Below are 20,472 nucleotides of genomic sequence, written 5' to 3' on the forward strand. Positions count from 1 at the left end.
GATTGCTTTGATAATAAAAAAGACGAGGTTTTGCCTGTAGATGTATTATGTAGTTTTCTACAAAAAATAAAAACATATTGACACTATGAAATTTAAGTTGAATTCATTTAATACTCGATGGACTGATTCGAAGATTGAACTGACTTGAATGGTTGAATAGTTTAAAATGAAAAATAAAAGATAAACTTGTTACAAACATAAAGAAAATGGATTTATCTGCTCTAAAATGAAATCGGCTTTCTTTCCTTTCCAGAACGGTTTTCAAGATTCTGTGCCATGGTCAACAATGACTGGACCATCAATCCATTGTTCAGGATTCACTAACATTCAATACACTGGACTTCTTTAGTTTTGCTGCATGATTTTGATTTATGTTTTTTCATAATGATGCCAAAAATTGGCTTGTGATCACTGATTACTGCTTGCATGAACAAAATGCTTCTAGAAGAACAGAAGTTAATTAAATGACTGGTCATTAATAAAATCATATGATTTGTATTCTAAGGCAGTATAAAATGAAAACTGGTGTAGATGTCTGCTGTTTTAGTAGACTTTTATTTCTATACCTTCATGTGGTTTGAATCTGGTTCCTACTCTTTCATTTGCAAATTTGATCTCCTACAGCAAGAAATGTCTAGACTCATGAATAAAAGAAGCAATTTGATCCATTAAATCTGTCAATTCCTTGACTGCACTTTAATCTCCTCTTAATATTCAACAACTCAAGAAACTTTTATTAATCAAATAGTTTTTGCTCGTTGAATGAATCAATAAATGGACTTACATACATTATATTTATAAAACAAAATGATGTAGGTTTTCTTTGCCTTTAAAACCTGTTTGTGTGAATGGGACAACTTGTATTGTGTCTATTTCCTATTTAAATATAGCACATGTCATAGCCGTAGCTCCCAACCTGTTTAGCTTTTCAGTGATTCTGAAGACTTGAATTTCTTGGTCCATCTTTGGTCGACACACAGACATACTTACGAAGATCCTTCGTTCCTCCTGCCTGTTGGAGCGGACATATTAGCATAGCTGCTATATTGAATGCTTTGGAAAATTAGATTTTTGCACAACTGAGGCCCCGTTCATACGACAATGAAAAGGAGTATAATGGTTCCCACGACCGCGGTGCTCAGAGTCCCTGCAACCATCTATTTTTCATACTGGCTCCCGAGTGGGAACTTTTCTTGAACCCTCCCGATTCATCCTGCAGAATCACCCAGAGGCGAGTGTTGTTACTGCGCATGCGGACCTCCGCTGTGGTAAATAATTCTTCTGCTGATGCACCAGTGACAAACATGGCAGCCTCCGGAGGGGAACGACTCCCAGTCTGTATTCTAGTTTTATGGTCCATATTGGTAGTTTTATAGTTGAGATTCACACCTAATAGCATCTAATTCCTCATCTGTTTATACGAATGCCGGGTTCTCTCCATTGTGTTAACGTGTATAACGTATTGTTCTCTAGTGTTGTCACCTGAAAAGTTGTCATGTAAATAGGGCCTGAAATAATCAAGACTCTGTGATTCACATAAGAAAATCATAAACCCCGGCAAATGTTATGTTCACATTTCTGTTTATTGTTTGATGTGATTTGTCGTAACCTAGTAAATCTTTAGGAGGAAGGGGAGGGTGAAGATTAATGTTGCACACTCCTAAACTCCTTGCACATGGAGTAAATGACATGCATGTGTGAAGACTGTGAACTATATTTACAGATTTAATAGGACCACATGTAGTAAAACACTAAGCTTCCCCCATACAGCTGTTTCCTACTGAATAAAATGGACACATAATGAGGAGAGCTGAGTCTCATATTCATGCTGATGAATTGGGTCTTTATCAAGACTGAAAAAAGAAAATAGTTGAACCAACTTGATTGACTTGCTTCCAATGGTAACATCTAAATGAATCACGTTCTTCAAACTTAATCTAACTTTTTAGTTTTTTCAGTGAAGTAACATCCTAATGTCCTTTCAGAATTTTAAGAACTAGCCTTTTAGAACTACTTTTACACAGTAGAGAACATCCTGTTTTCCCAATAGGCATCTACTTAAAAATGAACTCAAAATAACTCAAAATCCATTGGGTTGTCTCCGTATAATCTCTGGTTAAACACAGCCTCTAATTTTCACATCTTTGCATATTCATTGTTTTTCACTTTATACAACTTGTGAGAACTGTTGAGGAAAAGCAGGAGTTCAGTGGCCAAGGACACTCAGACAAGATGAGAGGAGGATCAACAACACACTCCAGCAGCTGATCCACAGCTGTTAGTTCATCACTGTGCTCAAATCAAAGGATCGTGAGTGAGGAAAATAATCTCTGTTCACCTCATTTTCGGGTTAAATGTGTCACTTTTGTTTGAAAACTAGTTAACCAATGACATATGTCGATATTATGTCCTGCTTTCTCATACAATATGTGAAATCCAGACATCAGGCACTGAGGCAGACAATCAATAATCCAGAAGGGGTCGAACTGTTGCCTGCTTAGGGAGCCGTTATGCAGGAGGATTATTCATAATTATTTGCTGTTGCCAGAACTGTTGCCCTACAGCAGGGGTGCCCTGCCCCGGTCCTCAAGAGCCCCTGTCCTGCATGTTTTAGTTCTCTCTCTGCTTCAGCATACCTGGATCTAATGATGATGTCATCACCAAGGTTGTGAAAAAGCCCAATAAGGAGTCCCTCATTGCAATCAGGTGTGTTGTAACTGGAAGAGAGCTAAAACATGCAGGACCGGGGGCCTGGAGGACCGGGAACCTGGAGGACCGGGGGGTTGGAGGACCGGGGGGTTGGACAGCCCTGCCCTACAGCAAAGAGTACAGACATGACAACAACTCCCACCTTCAAATCCTCTGTTACTGCATTGATTTCAAAGCCCATGGGACAAAACATGAAACACTGTCCATTTATAAGGTATTCTCTAATACAGTGCATCCATTTATGTTTTTTATACATCCAGATTTGAGTTGTAGGGGAGCAAAGTAATGCCAGCGGATATTGGGCAAGAAATTGGAAAATGAAGAATAATGTCCAAGGAATTGCTGCGCTGATCTCTGACACCAACATTGTTCTTTAAAGGCAGATACCACTTTCACATTTTTTTAATGGTTTCATCAGTGCCGAAGTTATACGCGACTTTTACAGGCTGCGAACTAATAAGTGTGCTGCTGAGAAGCTGTGTGACTGCCAGTGGCTCTTTCTGGTAATCAAACTGTAAAAAGGACCATATAATTTCTACAGTATTACCAAGGATGAGGGACTTTTAAAGGGTAATAAATCTGAGTCCTGCAAGAGAATATCCATCAAATTGTAGTGATGACGCAGAAGTAGAGAGGCTAAGTGAATCTCTTTGAAAATAATGCTTTTAATTTTGAAATGGGATAACTTTATCAGTGGAATTCCCTAATGCACAACAAGGTGGATATTGATTGCTATCTGTCTGAAATCTCTTGTCCAGGTTGTTTCAAGTAGCACTGGTCTCTTAAACAGGGATTTTGACTAAATGGAGTTCACTTACAGTATATGGCACTTTTCCACTGATTTAACAGCCCCAAAACACTTTACAATGTGAGTCACATTCAGTCATTCACACTCCAAAGAAGGCGGCAGCCATGCGAGGGGCTCAGTTGACTGGCTGCAATGTGGGTCGGTGTCATTTCAACATATGGACAGATGGGCGATCAACCTGCAACCTTCCATTCAAAAGACAACCTGCTCTACCAACTGAGCCACAGCCGCATGACACGACTGAAGATCTTATACCAAACCAACTGAAGATAAGATGAGGTGACCAACTACTGAATTTCTAGTTTCTCACCTTGTAGGAATCACCCGTTGCAATCTGCTGCAATTCAGGACTGCTAGAACTTCCCTATAGGAAGAATAAAATCTATCATTTGCTTTTACGGACCTTCACTCAGTTTTTAGTCTAGAAATCTTGTAATGGTCTGAGTGCAGCCATGGTCAGAAGAATATCTGTTATTTCTGCTTTTATCTGCTCTTATTTTAGAAGTGTCACATGAATGCCTCCAGCATGCATGGCAGCTGCTTGCCACTGAATGTAGGGATGTGGATAAGCGCTTTAACGTCTGACTCCATGATGTTATCATAGAAAAAGATGGCATGCCCTTTCCATGTAGGCAGAAGTGGAACCAGGTGGAGCAGTGCAAGTATCATCACAGTCTCATTGACGTCTCATAAAGGGAACAAGACCACAGATTCAGACTCTGTAGTGTCTGAATCTTACTAATACCAACGGTTTTGATGAGGAAGGAGCTGAGCAGTGAATCAGGTCCTCAGTTTAAATCCCCAGATTCACCGTTCTTGATGCTTGCGTAACACTATTTAACTGCTTTCTGTTGTTTCTCAACTCTGAGGTTGAGTTTATGTACAACAGATGAATGCTTTGAGGCAAATGTAATTGCATCTCTATTAAGATGTGGAGATTAAAGAGTAAAATTGGATTTTGAGGCTTCCTCTCTTTCTCTCTACCTTTGTGAAACCAGAGCTGTTTTTCAAAAAGGTGTGCAGCAGCACAGATGAAGGGGAATCAGCCAAATCCCACACCTATCTTCAAAGCTGCTTAAATTAATTAAAGCCATAACATTAGTTGAGATTAGGGATCCTCCGAAGGGAAGAAATGAATGATTATTGAAGGGTGTGGCCTTGGCCACCGGGGCTCCAGATGGAGTCGCTGCTGGTGGCTGCAGGCGGCTGCTGCGCCCGCGAGCCACTGTGTTGTTAAAGCGAGCTCCTGGGAGAGCAGGAGAGAGAGAATACAAAGCCCCCGTACAAAGCCATGTGTGAGGTCGTCTCAATAAAGGGAAGCAGCTGCTTTCATATCTTCTTTTGTTTAGTTGTGATACCTCAAAGCTGCGACATGAGAGAATGTAAACTCTCTAATTGAGAGTTTTTGTGTTTGTGGGCAGCCACATGACAAGGAAACAACAGTGCTTTAGGCTCAGGACTGTCCAGTGGGAGTCTTTCTCTCAGCATTGACATAACTTTATGGGATTTGAATGGCTCGATTTCTTTTCAAGATCACCTGACAGCAACAATAATACTTAGAACAAATCCATATCATGACATAGATATTGTAAACAAAGCATATTTTTTTTTTACTTTACATTTCTACTTGCTTGTAGATTTTGTGAGAAAAAAAAATGCTTTGTTTTCAGGTGTTGAATATCTTTTTGATAAAATTCTTGACAGTTGTCTCTCCATGAATGATCACAAGACTGAATGATCAGTTTTGATTTTACAGCTTTATATAAGTTCAGGTCATGTGAGCTTCTATCTCAAAAACATCACACCTTTAAAGGGGACATATTAAAAAGCTTTTCAAAACTTTCACTTGGTCTCGTTGGTCATAAAACGTTGTATTCAAAGTTTATTGCCCCAAATTCAGCTTTTCCTTAATTTTCCTCCATTTGAATATTGGATCATAGGAGCTGCATTCGGAATCTGCTGTGTCTGTGTGAGCTGGACAGGCTCCGCCTACACATGTCCATTTTAGGAAGAGGAGGAAGTACTTCCTCTTGTGGTGCCATGTGCCAGAGCAGAGCTGCCTAATTGTAGGAGGGTGAAAGGGAGGGCCTACCTTGATTGGGATTGGCTGAACCCCCGATGACACTGTATAGGGTTTGATTTCTGATTGTCTGGTTGGAGCAACACACTTTTTAAAAACTGAAACAAGCCAGGGAGAGAGAGGACAGACTGTCTTCACTTCTGGGACGTCATTTCAGGTATGGGGACAAATCTTGTTGGGATCATAAGGAAGCTTGGCCCAAATTTTGATAGTTGTTTCATGAAGTTCACACACTGTTCTTGTCTTCATTTTAGCCAAATTATGTAACACAATTCACCCTGATACCAATGCTGAGGTGAGTGAAATCGTGAATACGGGGAAGCGATGAATATCATTTGACTTACCGGCACTGATGGTGAAGGCAGGGGGGGTCACTGCAGACACTTTTGGAGAAGTGAGTGTGGCTACAATCATGTTCACAGTGGATCCATAGTTAATTACAAAACATGTTTCTGTCTCAGGTCTGGAACTCATCGTTTTAAGGGGTAATATTGTGCAAAAGTCTGTTTCTAATGGTTTACCAACAGTAATAATCGTCCCCATACCTGGAATGACGCCCCAGAAGTGAAGAAAGACTGTCCTCTCTCCCTGGCTTGTTTCAGTTTTTGAAAAGTGTGTTGCTTCAACGAGCCAATCAGAAATCAAACTCTATGGTGTCATTGGGGGTTACACCAACAGGCAGCTCTGTTCTGGCACATGGCACCATGAGAAAAAGTACTTCCTCCTCTTCCCAAGATGGGCATGTGTGGGCGGAGCCAGTCTAGCTCACACAGACACAGCAGATTCTGAATGTAGCTGCTATGATCCAATATTAAAATGGGGGGAAATCAAGGAAAAGCAATAAACTTTGAATACAACGTTTTTGGACCAATGAGACCCATGTGAGTTGAAAAGCTGGATAATATGACCCCTTTAATATTTTACATCTCAAATAAAACATCAGAGTTTACAGTTTTCAGGGTCCGGAGACAGGTTCTAAATCTGAAAACAATTCATAGTAATGTGAAGGAAAACTCTTAAAAATATTCTGCTTCAGGACAAGTCAAGGAGGGGGATTGAGTGTAAATTGCCTTTGAATTGGGGGGACGTCCATACAAGAACACCGGTTCACGTAAATGAGCCGTTTTTGGCCGATCATCCACACGAGGCGGCGTTTTATAAGCCCGAAAATGTTTTTTTTTGAACACGGGTCCCAGAGTTCTAAATTCTAAAAACCCGGCTCGGCTGTGAGGTGTAGACGACAAAGACAATCATCTGTGGAAAAACGATGATGTAATCATTCCCCTCACCCCCGACAGTGGTCCACAATGTCACCTAATAACCACAACAATGGCAGACCACAAGCTCCAGTCGAGCTGCAGAAGCTAATGATGCTAGCTGGAGGAGGAGCAGGGTCATAGACCTATAGAACTTAGAGTCATATAGAAGTCTCTGAGCAGGAGTCTATTTCTAAATTTCTATGTGCTCTGTCTTCTTCTGCATTTTTGTTGTATTTGGTGAGTCCCAGCACCCCTAAAGGCCTGGCACATGTAATACATGTCCTTAATCCTTGTGTTGAGCCGTGTTCATAGTGACGTCTGGAGGGAATTTTTTTTGAGAATCCCGGGGAGAAAATAGAGAGTTTTGGCTCGTGTGAATGTGGCCCTAATGTGAATTTCCAGTTACTCTTATCTGAGCGTATTTGAACCTGGATAAGAGAAAAGGAAGAATTCCCCTTCACACACTGATCAGACTATTGTGAAGAGTATTCAGGCAGATTCAAACCTGTCCACTTAGCATTATTGCTGCACCAGAGGGGAGGCGAGGAAGAGTCCTCATCTTCTTCTCCCCTTTGTGCTCTGCAAAATGAAGTTGGCACTTTAACGTGCAAGGATTATTCTTCCCCCTATTATCAAAGCCACATGAACTTTGAACCTTTTTGTTTAATAAAGACTGGCAAACTCTAATCCCAATCTGACATTTTAATCCTTCGTCTCCCAAGAAGTGCTGAGACAACCACAGTGCCAAGCAGAAGTATCCTCTTATCTGCGGTCTCTTCCACATTCCTCCTGGCTGCTCATGAATTGATGACATGACTGGGATGGAACATCTTAATTGGTACCTCTGACTGACAGATAAAAGCCATCAAATGAAAATTAACCTTTGAATGTTAAACTACAGTGAGTCTTGATCGGTCCACCTGGTTGCAGACGCGACCCAGCCCATTGATTTGAAGAGATCGGTAAACTATTGGATAGATTTAATCTCAGTCTGGAAAATGTACAAACAAGTCAGTCATTCTCAACCTGGAGTTACAATATTACATTTACACATGTGGTGCAGCAGATTAGTGAAATAAATCCTGCAAACTGTGAGATAACCACCAAAATGTGAGCGCAGTTGTGATCTGTGTTCATCAAACTGTTCTGAGTAAAAAACTGTTTTCAACAAACAGCAAACAAACATCTCCTATAGTCTTTCTGACAGCTGAATCAAGCAGCAGATAACTGTGACACTATTGTTAATGGAACGATTATTTAAGGTTGTTTTATTAGCTTTGTGTTCGTTGTTGCTGCTCCTGTATTGTACCGTTGTACAAGTTGCATAGCAGCCGTCTATTTGACAAGTCCGTCAAATGAAAATCATCCACATTTAGTGTTTCCATATATTATGTTATATTTTGTGTAGAGCAGCGCTGTAAAGAATTTACCTCTTGGTAAAGTATTTTTATTATATTCTATTCTATTGTAAACCATGACCATGAACTGAAGCAGCGTAGCGCTGATCAAAAAAAGTTCAATTGTGCAGCTTTGTGGCAAAGCACATTCCTTTGTGAGATTTCGGCTGTGATGGCCAAGAAAAATACTAATTCTAACTCAAAGTTTGTGTATAAAACCTACATCTTTCCTTGAGATTCCGGCTCTGATATTTCTGCGGCGTTTCCTTCGGCCTGATGGAGTTTATATCTTGGGGTGTTTCTACACCAAGCTGTTCTGCGACAGAAGACTGTCGGTTTACGTATTCGAGCTGGATCTATGTGTGTATACTTTTTTCTCAAGGTTTTCATGTGAGCCCTGCTTCTTTAGGACACAAGAGTCCGACAGAAAGAAACAAACATGGCGGACCCAAAAGCAAACTGACACGAAGGTTGAGTTCAAAAGGTTTATTTTCAAAACCGGAGGCAAAGGGATCTAAAACGGTAAGCCATGAGAGAGTGCAACAACAGTCAGAGGTCCAAAAACACTGGACGACCTGAGGAACACCAGGAAATAACACAAAGAGTTGCTGGACGCCTGATTGCTGAGCAAACGAGATAAGTACAAATGACAAGACAGTCTTGACGGGATCAGACTGGACAGACGCAGAGCGGACACTGCGAAGCGCCATTTCTACCACTGAACTTTATCACAACTTTGTTGTCATTCAGAGTTTGGCCCCACTTTGGCAGGTTGTTCTCCCTTTCAAATCCAAAGATTACATGGTTTCACAAGATGACTTTCAATCCCAAGTTGCTGGTTTGAGTCCCATTCTCACCCCATCTATGTGTATGATGCTGTTTGGACCAGACACTGAGGCCCCGTTCACACGACAACGAAAACGAGGGAAACCGTAAAACTTTCATCGAGTGTCTGTTTGTGCCTGCAACTGTCACTTGTTCATACTGGCTCCCAAGGTGGAACTTTTCTTTGATGCTCTCGATACTCGCACTTTTACTTCGCTTGTACACCTCCACCATGGTAAATAGTGTCGGCCTCTGGAGTGGAATGACCACCCGTTCGTATGATGGAGATGGAGCCCAGGAGTTACTCTGGAGCAGGTTATCTGGGGGTTAGAAGCCAGAGCATACATATTTACACTGAAATGTCATTATCAGTGACTCACCCTGGGAGCCTCCTTCCCAATGTGTGTATTCAAGGAGAGGTAATCTCAGCTGTAGACTGTTACACGGTCTATTCGGCGGAAGAGAAAAGGGAGGAATATTTTTTGAACCTGGATCATTTATCACCCTGGTGCCTGTGTGGCTCATGGTTCAGCGCAGAAGGTTGCATCTCTTCCAAGTTGTAGTACTCGCTCCGCTTCCTGTCCCCATCCCCCACCGGAGAGGTCAGCCAGCGGAGCTGTGATTTGCATTGTGTGGACGGCTGGAAGTGACACGGGGAGTGAAAAGCAGAGCTCGGAGGTCTCCCGTATTCATTCACCTATAAACAGAAAGTATGCATGCATGACAGATGGACAGGAACATGATGAAACCATCTGCTCTTTTGAACTATGCCCATGCGGACCTGGCTCCACGGTTTTCATTATCTTCTCCCCAGTCGCCAAGTGCACTGGAGAGGGAAATGTGAACCTTCATCACGGGTCCAGAGTGAGGCCGTGCCACCAGATACATCGGCTGTTCAAACAGCTTTCGGTCCACGCCGCTGAGGCCAACACAAGGTTTATTTTCTCACTCGTTCTTTTTCAGTTAATTAGCTTCAGACTGAGCCTCTAAATTAAAATATCCCATTAATCCAGTTCATTCTATTATTTAAGTAACAAATAATGAAGTGACTCTCAGCTGTAAATAAGTGTTTTTGTTCATTTCCTGGCATAGACCCATCATTTCGAAAACTGAGCACAAAAAAACATTATATCCTAACCATGTGATTTAAAATCTAAAGTCCCATGTATGAATTTTCACACATTCTGAAATATACATGGAGAATATCTACACAAAGACTCGCCAGATATTTCAAATGAACGGCATCTTATCTGTGACATGAGAGTTGAGGGCACAATGATAAAGCTTGAAGAGGACTGACTAATCTTCAAATTTCCTGGTGGAACTCATAAACATATGAGTACAATATATTGAGACTAGAATATATAACATGAGGCCACATGATGGTACCGTGGTTAACACTCACGGTAAGAATACCCATCGTTCAAATCTGGACTTTCTATGTTGTTTCTTCCTCAGGTTTTCTTTGGGGACTTGGGCTTCGTCACACATGTGTCAGCTGTAACTGTTGACTTTAAACTGTCTGTACGTGTGATTGTGTATGTCTGTCCATGTTCACCCCATGATGGACTGCTAATATAACCAGATGCACCTTTCACTCACCGTCCGTCCATCCATCCATCCATCCATCCATCTTCCCCGTCTGGAGTCGTGGTGGCAGTATAGAAAGCAAAAGAACCCAGACATCTCTTTTCCCTGTAACTTCCTTTAAGCAGCTGAAGCTGATTTCTGATTGCTTGTGCCAACATGTGAGTGTACCAACATCACATTATGGCTGCTTTACAAAGTCACATACTGAAAAGTGCAGGCTCAGATGATAACAGCTTCAGCAGAGTCAATGTGTGTGATTCGGTCCACCGTCTTCACCTTGACAGCTTCATGTAATGCTTGTGATGATGATATAAAAACAAAATAATTTAAAGAGGGTTCTTAAAAACAATCAGGCGGTGAGCACCTTGTAGAAAATCAAAGAGCAGGGTTCAGGTAAACGGGCAATGTGATAGTTTATTATAAGATGTCCTAAAAAAAAAAAAAGAATGATACAGTTAAGAAAAATTAAATCCTTCAAAGCAGTCAATAAAAAGAGTCCCTGCTGCCAGACAAGGATTGGAGAAGTTGCACCGGTGAGGAGGCGTGGCTGCCCTGGTCTCGTCCTTGATTATTCTGACTATGCCTCATCTTCCTCTCCTTGTCTCTGTCAGTCTGTTTTAACCTCTCTAACCTACTTTCCTTGGATTTACATGGTTCTTGGTTTTATCTTCTCTTCCTAAGTTTTTCTTTTGATTTATTCTCAACTATCTCTTCTTTTAAAAAATATTGACGTGAGTATGTTTTGAGTAATATGGCATTTGGCCATGGCATTTGGCATATGGCATTTCCTGACAAACATCTGCAATGTGCAGGATGTGAGCTCCACAGAGACAAGTGGGGAAAATTATTGATCCACTCTTAACATCTTATAGAACATCAAAAAATAATGACACAGATACATTTGAATATATTCAAGATTACATGCAACAACTCAAGCATCTGCTGGTTGCCAGGTTTATAAGTGGACATGCAGACTGATAACTCTATTGAGATCAGATACTCAGTGATGAGTAACTCTGACTACTTTCATTTTTTAACATTTTGCAAGTAAAAAAAAAAAAAAAGAATTCATTCATTTGTGTGTGTTTTTTACATTTGTATTTGGTCTGTTTGGGTAAATATTTTTTGTATATTCTTATTATCATCATTATCATTATTATTATTATTATTATTGTTGTTGTTGTTGTTGTTGTTGTTGTTGTGTTTCCCTTTCAATGCTTTACTCATTTACAACTTTCAATGTATTATTTTTGTCTGTTTGACCAAAGTCTTTCTTTTGGGCCATTTTTTTTTCCTTCTTAAATTAACAAAGGAGGTAGAATGTTTCCCTCACATTTTTGTTTCTTTAAAATTATTTATTTAACTTGTAGATGATGCTGCTGTGCCCCTGGCTAGCTCAGTTGGTAGAGCATGAGACTTACAATCTCAAGGTAGAGGGTTCATGTCCCACCCTAGGTGCCACCTTCCGTGGGCTCACCACCTGTCGGAAAGGTTCTTAATCAGTGCAATGTGATCTGGGTGACAGTGCTCAGACTGACACCACTTATCCCGGAAATGGATGGATGGATGGATGGTGCTGTATTGCTCTGCCTTACATCCTAATAAAAATACTCTTCAAAAATAGAGTGGGCCCCAACATAGGGCACAGAGATAACTTTAGCACGCATGATGCAGCTGTAGTTGTTGCATTTACAGCATTAACAAGAAGTAAGTCACAATATCCCCTATTAATCACAAAAACATTGAGGATGCAGTGATTTTCTCAGAGTCCAATCTTTAGCATCTTGTCAGATTGTTGGGATTTAGTTCATGTTGGTATAGTTTCTGCTCTACAGCACTGTGAGCCACAGAACGTCATTAAAATGTGTCCAGCTCCCAAACCTAACTCCCACCGTGCATCTCACCGCTCAGTAGCTTGAGTCCTCACAACTATTGACTGAATAGTGGAGTGAGGTTTAACTCTTCAACAGAATAGTGATGTATCATGGCAATGTTGCTGAAGCATAACCACACAGAAACCCAGGGACTAACAAAGAATGCTTCAGTCACACATTCAGGTGGACTTCACAAATGTTTGGAAACTGATCTGATTATGTGCAAAATATGATCCTTTAGTGATGGTTACATTTATTCCTTCCAGTCTGGAATATTGCTACTCCCAACCAAAATAAGAGGTAAAGAGTGAAGATGTGAAAATCCAGGGAAAGAATGGACTGACGCTAAAGTGACTCCACTCCCTGGTCCAGTGGACGTAAAGCCTCTTTAAGACACTACATGTACAAACAGGCTGTCTGGAAGTACCGGATTCCTGCAGGGAGTGCAGCTTGAAGTGAGCCTTGTCTACTTTTCATTAATACAAAGCAAACACTTGAGTGAAAAGGAATGATTTATGCAGGCCTAGAATTCACTCTTGCCTGCTTTAAGAGAGCTTCAGAAATAAACCAGCTGTGTCCTCAACAGGTATGACTATATAAATTATTTCGTGGAGCCAAACAGAGTCCAAATGTTGGTCTGGCCACAGCTGGTTTATTTCTGAAGCTGCGCCTGCGTGTTGTTCGTCTATTCTACACAGTAGAATATATCTACTTGTTGGGATGGATCTGATCCCAAAAACAAAATATGATTTAACAATAATCCAAAAAAAATTGAAAATAGAGGGGGTGTTTATTTCCTCACAGAACCTAAGATATGGCATTCTTCAGCCTACTACACATGGACGCAGAGGGTCTTGAAACAGGAAAAGCATTACAACAGAAACAGTCTGGCTCAGATACATGGAGAGAGAAACTGTTATATTAAAAATATATATTCAGCACAAACCAGCACTAATGCAGCACTAACGATTGAGACATTTTTGTTCAATTTGGAGAATGTGGGGGCTGAGAGATGTCATCACCCTGCAATAAAATTGTTATATCTTAAAAACGAAAGCAGCACAAATGATATTTCTTTCAGCACAAACAATTGGGACTATTTTCACAGATTTTTGCGAGGGGTGTGGGGCCAGCTGCACGTAGGTGCCCAGGCTGCTCACGCACGCACGCACGCACGCACGCACGCACACACACACACACACACACACACACACACACACACACACACACACACACACACACACACACACACACACACACTATAGAGAGAGAAATCAAGAAATCATCTCTTTTATTGAAGATTATCCATAGAGAATGAAGCGAATACAGTTCAGGGCCTATTGTTAGTTTTTTTTGCATAAATAGATTTTGACAGTATTACAGTTTATTAATATATTTTATAGTTTAAAAAATAATCCTTGCTCACGCCCTCTATTGACCAACCGCCACTGAAAATAAACTAGAGAATATAAAAAAGAAGGAATATTGCATCAGTTCACTATAATATCTGTGTTTTTTTTTGTCTTTAATGCTTTATCACAAGGGTAAAGATGATTTGTGGAGTTATTATAGACTATTCCTACAGGGAGAGCCGCATGGAGTGAGCCTCGCCTTCTTTTGTAATACTTTAAAGCAAACACTTGAGTGAGAAAGAATGACTTAAGCAGGAGTCAAAATCACTTACTGCCTGCTTCAGGAGTCTTGCAACTGCTTGTCCAAAACCTCTGAGCCTCAGTTGAAACCCTCCGGAGAGGCTGAGCTGCACTGTTTGGATTCTACAAATCACATTAAAGGCATTTGAAGCGGACGAACAGCAGCAGAGCTCATTGGAAACAGGACTTCTGTCACCAAGTCGCACTTCAGAGGGTCAAATACAATGCGGCTATTTTCAGTTCTGTTGAAGTTGGCTAGTAGCAGTTTGCTGAAGATGGTGCAGAAACAATCCATGTAAGGCAAAACGACAGAAAAACAGACAAAGCAGGTCCTTCTAAACACACAACTGATTCATTAAAGGTGTCATAGTGTGCAAAATTCACTTTCTAAAGGTTTTCCAACAGTAATAACCATCCCCATACCTGGAATGACGCCCCAGAAGTGAAGAAAGTCTGTCATCTCTCCCCCTGGCTTGTTTCAGTTTTTAAAAAGTGTGTTGCTCTAATGAGCCAATCAGAAATCAAACCCTATATAGTGTCATTGGGGGTTTAGTCAATCAAGGTAGGCCCTCCCTTTGTCCCTCCCACAATTCGGCAGCTCTGCTTTGGCACATGGCACCATGAGAGGAAGTACTTCCTCCTCTTCCCAAGATGGGCTTGTGTGGGCGGAGCCAGTCCAGCACACACAGACACAGCAGATTCTGAATATTCAAAGGAGGAAAAACAAGGAAAAGCTGGATTTGGGGCTATAAACTTTGATTACAACATTTTTGAACCAACGGGACCCATGTGAAAGTTTTGAAAAGCTGGATAATATGACCGCTTTAATACAGAATGTCTATAATAATAATATAAAGGAAATGTGAGGCGTAGAAGAGTGTGCACTGAGGGTTATCACATTTCACTTCTAGTTCAGAAGTAGATGATCTATGTGCAAACTGACACAAGTTCAAATTGTTTGTATTGATTGTCCTATTCAGAGATATGTCTTTATTACTTAAAATGTCTATTAAAGCAGTCACAGTGCAATATTTCAATCTCTTTAACAGCAGCATGCAGTTCCAGCAAAAAAGTAAAGGTCATGGAATTCAGGACCAAGGAAAGAGCAAAGTATTTCCGTCTGAAGTGAAGATAAGTATACAATCAGCTGTAAGATCCTGAATATCGGGAAATACTTACGTAATGGCACTGTGGCTCAGCTTTTGTAACAAAAGAATTGTATGCAAGATGTGAGTCTTGTATTTTATGGGTTTAAATACAATATTGAATCAAAAAGAAAAACTTTTTTTCTTGGAAATGTCTCTGAAAAAGTTTAGGTCCTTGTGTTATGTTGAGTTCTCAAACAGTGTGAAAGTCGGAGAAACAGGAGGAACATGCCAAACTCATTCTGGGGACACTTCATTGAGTGATCACACCGGGCGATGATGAGCCAGCTGTAAGTGCTGCATGTTGTTGTTAGGAAACTGAAACTAAAAGACTTTAAAATGATGCATTTCAAATGCTTTGCAGTGAGGCTGATCAACGATGTGGAAACAAAGAAAAAGAGTGACTGAAATGAAAAAACCCAACTGCACATTCAATTGATCCTCTGAAGATAAAATCAAGAATTCAGAGGAGGTTAGCTCCATGGCAGAACCAACAACTGTCAACATTAAAGAAATCAGGACCAAAACTGGGGAAGAAATGGACTCAAACTCCATTGGAGGTGTTTGGTACTACTCATCTATAAATACCTGGGTCTGCGTACTGTTACTCCTTAATAGCCCAGCATTTTCACATCTTCTTTTAGTTTGCTTTGCTTTGACACTGCACGTTGGAGAGGCGACAAACCACCTGGACAACGTCACGCAGTTACAAACAGCTGCTGGTCTGGGGGCGCTATAGCCTGAAACCAACATGGACCAGAGAGGAAGAAAAGCAGGACAAAGTAGAAACCCGGCTCACTGGTTGGTCTGGACCCAAAGCAGAAATCCTGCTAACCCCTGCTAACTTATCTGCTAACCCCTTTAGCCAGCTAGCACCTACAAGGATCCTCGATATTTAGTCTTTAGACCCGATATCAATGAGCACCTTCCTCACTACTTCTTCCTCACTACTTCTTCCTCACTACTTCACTACAATCCAACCAAGTCCCCAGAGTATCCTGTTGTGAAAGAACCCTTAGTATCACCAGTTGAGCTCACATGATGTTTTTCGACTGTGACAGGAAACCGGAGTACTGTCAAGAAACAAACACACACATGCACGCACGCACGCACGCACGCACGCACGCACGCACGCACGCACGCACACACACACCCACGCACACAGACGCGCGCACACACACGCACACACACGCACACACACACGCACACACATGCGCACACACGCTAAACTAAAAGTTCTGATGTGGTTGTCCACTTCTCTCATCTCCAGGAACATTCGAACCTTCCTGTGTGAGGTTGGCACGCCTCTCTCGCACTGCAAAGACCAAAGTTTTGCCAGAGATGTTGACAAATTGTCAGACTGAGAAAACGTTGCCAGCCAAAGGGAAGATATAAATTGCAGCCCCTTTGGGCACAGACCTTTGTCTTTTTACACTCTGGACTTGACTGTGAGCAGCTAGTTTTGTTTTAACTATTGGCTCCGCATCCCTCAAAGACCAATCGGTCCTGAATTTCTCTGTTCTTGCATCACTGCATCTGTTTTCATCTCCCTTTGTTTCTCGGCTAAGCCTCTGTCAATTTTGCCCTAATGATTCTTGACCCATGCTGAAAACACTCAGAAAACTCAATAAGTCTGACTTTTCTCTGGTTCCTTTTCTGCGTGTAAAAACAGGGGGTGGATTAGCTGTGCTACAAAACAATTTTTTTTTGAAGCCTTTACTTTTTCTTTCCCCCTCTATTTCCCAGTGACTTACATTCCTGATAGGCGGTGAGAGGTCAATCCTGAGACAGGACAGAAAAGCCAGTTAAACATGCTACCATTTGGGTATATAACACTTGAGTCCAATAACATTAATTACCTAAAAAACAGGTCTATTTTATTTTATTTTATTTTAAGGATCCACATTAGTCTCTGCCAATGCAGAGAGTATTCTTCCTGGGGTCCATTCACAAAAAGAAAAGACAGAGAAAAAAAGAAGAACATTTACACGATTAAATTAAAACTTTCAACAATAACAATTAGTACATCAACAAAGGTTGTTTTCCTTCCAACTGTTGTTGCTTGATTCTATAAGGACACATCACAACAACTTCCTGCCTCCATTAGCTAGAAACATTTCTTATAAAATCACAGCGATTTCCTCGGTGAGCCCCAGAGAGCACCATTCATCCCATTGCCTGTCATCTGTGATTCCATGGGTGATTTTGTTTGAAATGGAGGTGTAAAAAGAGGATTTACAGAAATGCAGCACATTCCACACATTTAGATAAATGCTATACCCTTCATGTTGTCTTTACACTTTCCCGGTTCACGACAGTTTAAAGTCTGATTAGGTTGAAATTGGTTTGACATCCGTTCGAAAAACGTTTGGATGCTAAGGAAAGAGTAATCATCTCATCAAGAATTAACATTCTTTCCACATGGTAATTGTTGGAGGAAAATTAACAATGCACTGGTGAAGATGTTAACACAACGAGAGAAAGTCATTGGTTTGCGTTTGGGCTTTCTGTGTAGTTAGCATGTTCTTTCTATGTCGTTTTTATTATAATTTTTTTATTATGATTTTATTTTTTAGAGTGCACCCACACTGCTACTAGAGGAATCTTTTACTGAAAGTCTGTCCTCAGCTGTGTGCTCTTGTAGCCATTTTTGTATTTTTGAGAAATATGTCTTCTGACATTTTAGCAGTTCAATGTATAAGTGTTTCATAAAGTGTCAACTATCTCAACTAAAAGCCATTATAGACTCTTGCCATGCTTTTACAGTGTAATCTACATCTAATACAGCTTGACCAGCTCAGGGTCTCTTGATATGAAACATGTTTCTAAAAGACTTTGAGCACTAAGACTGTTACAGTGGTTTTTACATACAGAATGTGTTTGGTCGTTGTATCATTGGCCTCTGTAGAGTTTGTCTGGTATTATGATATTGGATTCACATGATTGGTTATGTTTTGGTTGAGAAAGTGATAATTGGGTTAGAATGTCATGGTGAATCCGTAAGAAGCTGACCAACCAAAACCACAAATTGAAGTTCGATGTATGAAATGAAACATGCTTGACTCTAATTTATCTTGTATATTTTAGCACTATTACTTGTTGAGTACCCCTCAAAATGTGAATCATTTTATTGGTGGCCCTTTTCTTACACCCTCAGGAAAAGGATGATAATGTGGGTGATCTTATCAGCAAACAGTGATTTTCTGAGATTAAACAAATTGACCACCACATGGGGCTCAAATGTAGAAAATTTGTGATAAAAACTCTCGCTGGTGCAGACCTGCTGCTCCAGCTGAGCTACACCGCAACATAATTACAGGTACGTCCCCATTTTTCTGGAGGCAGCAGGACCCCATTGCACATGATATAAAAAACAAATAGCATAAAGGTCAAGGATTCAAAGCAGAACTTGTTTAATTCATGGATTCTTTATTTTTTTAGCAGTTTTAGTTAGGTCACACGTGTCAATCATGTTGGCAGAGTTCCCCTGTGTGGCCTTCATTGACTGGATTTCAAATCTATTACATACCAGGTGAAAAAATCCACTCCTCCTGCTCTTTAATGTACCTCAGCTTGACCCTGGAGGCACAGACACTTCAAGCTTGTTCACTTTGTACAGCCCCACAATAAATGGATTAAACAAAATCTTTGTCTCCAGCTAAAGAAAAGCAGAGTTTGGACCTTTAGACACGCACACTGCAGGATTTGCCTCCACTTCATTTTAGCAACATTCATGAATTCATGTTGGTAATTAGATCTTAATGAGGTGTCTCCCTTCCACTCATCTTCTTTCTCTGAAAACTCAGATTGCTGCTTGCATCCATGGACGAGGGCCACTTTAAAACAATATTGAATCAGGTTGTTCTGCTATTTGGACAAAGGAGCCCAAGCGCCAAACACACAAACACACACATTGGAGCAGGCCTTTGAGATTAGAGGCTCACACACAAGCAGCACTTCGATGTTGCATAAAGGTCATTCCATCCTCTTTAAGATGAAATGGAGAACTCTGATTAATATTTCATACAATCATTGATTCTCAGTGACCTTTACATGCAAGAGAGGGTCAATTATCTTGTGCAGATAATAGTGAATGAAAGCGGTCCTGCTGCAGCCTTAATGTGTTACCTGCCACATTGATCATAGTTAGTGGGACAAGCATGAAAAATACACAGAGATTAAGCATACTGGTGGGCTTTTTTTCTGATCATGCATGCTGATTTGTTTACTCCCGGTTCATACTCGGGTAATTAGATGGGACAGGGAAACTCAAGGCAGAGCTCACATTGTGTGAGAAGCCAGGAACACATAGAGTCATGTGCTTTTAACCAGTCCTCCTCTTCCTGTAATGCTGCAGTAATTATATCACTTCCTGTTTCACCTAGCAGCATAGAGGCGTAGCTTCACAGCTGCTCTGCACTACTACTACTTTATCTATTGGAAACTACAGCTAAAAGTGCTCGATAATTTGTGGGTTGTTAATTGTAGCTTGTCCAGCAGAAGCACCAGTTTGACCTGTCCTCACCAAAGCCTCTTTCACTAGTTAAATCCCTTCTTCAGCTAAGCTTAGCTTAGCATTAGCATTGGTGATGGCGAGAGGTTATGTTAGTAGTCATCCAGCAGGTGGTTCTGTTAGCTGTCCTCCAGCAGGTGGTTCTAATTGCTGTCCTCCAGCAGGGGGTTCTGTTTGTAGTCTTCCAGCAGGGGTTTCATTCAGTGGGCCTCCAGCAGGTGGTTCTGTTAGTAGTCCTCCAGCAGGGGTTTCATTTAGTGGCCCTCCAGCAGGGGGTTCTGTTAGTAGTCCTCCAGCAGGGGTTTCATTTAGTGGGCCTCCAGCAGGTGGTTCTGTTAGTAGTCATCCAGCAGGTGGTTCTGTTAGTGGGCCTCCAGCAGGGGTTTCATTTAGTGGTCCTCCAGCAGGGGGTTCTGTTAGTCTTCCAGCAGGTGGTTCTGTTAGTGGTCTTCCAGCAGGGGGTTCATTTAGTGGGCCTCCAGCAGATGGTTCTGTTAGTGGTCATCCAGCAGGTGGTTCTGTTAGTTGGCCTCCAGCAGGTGGTTATGTTAGTCATCCAGCAGGTGGTTCTGGGAGTGGTCACCCAGCAGGTGGTTCTGTTAGTAGTCCTCCAGCAGGGG

General features: G+C 41.2%; 1 protein-coding gene across 10 annotated transcripts in view; it reads left to right on the forward strand.

Annotated features, from left to right (window-relative positions):
* fhit (fragile histidine triad diadenosine triphosphatase) overlaps positions 1-1,806 on the forward strand; it is a 422,950-nt gene extending 421,144 nt beyond the window's left edge. For 2 of the 10 annotated variants that reach the window (XM_080460849.1, XM_080460844.1), the window contains one exon: positions 254-1,806. The gene's annotated coding sequence lies outside the window, so the exon portion shown is untranslated. The remainder of the gene's footprint in view (positions 1-253) is intronic. The other 8 variants (XM_080460845.1, XM_080460846.1, XM_080460851.1 and 5 more) reach the window with 7 other exon arrangements.
* The last annotated feature ends 18,666 nt before the right edge of the window (positions 1,807-20,472 follow it).

Source organism: Lipophrys pholis (genome assembly GCF_963383615.2).
Source record: "Lipophrys pholis genome assembly, chromosome: 4".
NCBI lineage: Eukaryota > Metazoa > Chordata > Actinopteri > Blenniiformes > Blenniidae > Lipophrys > Lipophrys pholis.